Raw genomic sequence first — 596 nt, forward strand, 5'->3', positions numbered from 1 at the left:
CTGCTTTAAATTCTTCTGAGGTCCTTTTGCTCTAGAACATCCCCAAAGACATTGCAGTGCCCGTTTACTGGGTGCTGTGAAAGGCAGGTGGAGCTCATGCCCTGTTTAAGTGTTACCCAAGTGGAGCATCCCGTAGAGAAATCCCCAGCATCTCTCATCAACCTACGACATTTTTGCACACTTAGGTTTGGTCTGAATCCCCGTGACGAGTATTAGACAAAGCTGGAGGACGCTAAAACCCAGGCTGGTGCCCCAGAAGAGAGGAGGCTGCCCTCTCTGTCCAGGGTTTTAGATAAGCAGAGATGAACTGGAAGAAGTTACGCTAAGACTCGTTATAACCAAACTCAGCGAATTTTTTACCTTTTTTTCAGTATCAGCTGCAGTGTCAGCTACGCCATTTAGTTCAGCCGCTGCCTGAATGAAGTGGTTTCTACATCTTTAATGACACCAATTAGAGGGTGTGTCCTTTAACAACCTTTGGTCAGCCCTGGAGTGGTCAGGCCATTGGACTAGATGATCACTGTAGGCCCCTTCCAGCTGAAATCTCTTTCTCCTCTCCTCTCCTCTCCTCTCCTCTCCTCTCCTCTCCTCTCCTC

The sequence above is a fragment of the Apaloderma vittatum genome, unplaced genomic scaffold, assembly GCF_000703405.1.
Source record: "Apaloderma vittatum isolate BGI_N311 unplaced genomic scaffold, ASM70340v1 scaffold23866, whole genome shotgun sequence".
In the NCBI taxonomy this organism is placed as follows: Eukaryota; Metazoa; Chordata; class Aves; order Trogoniformes; family Trogonidae; genus Apaloderma; species Apaloderma vittatum.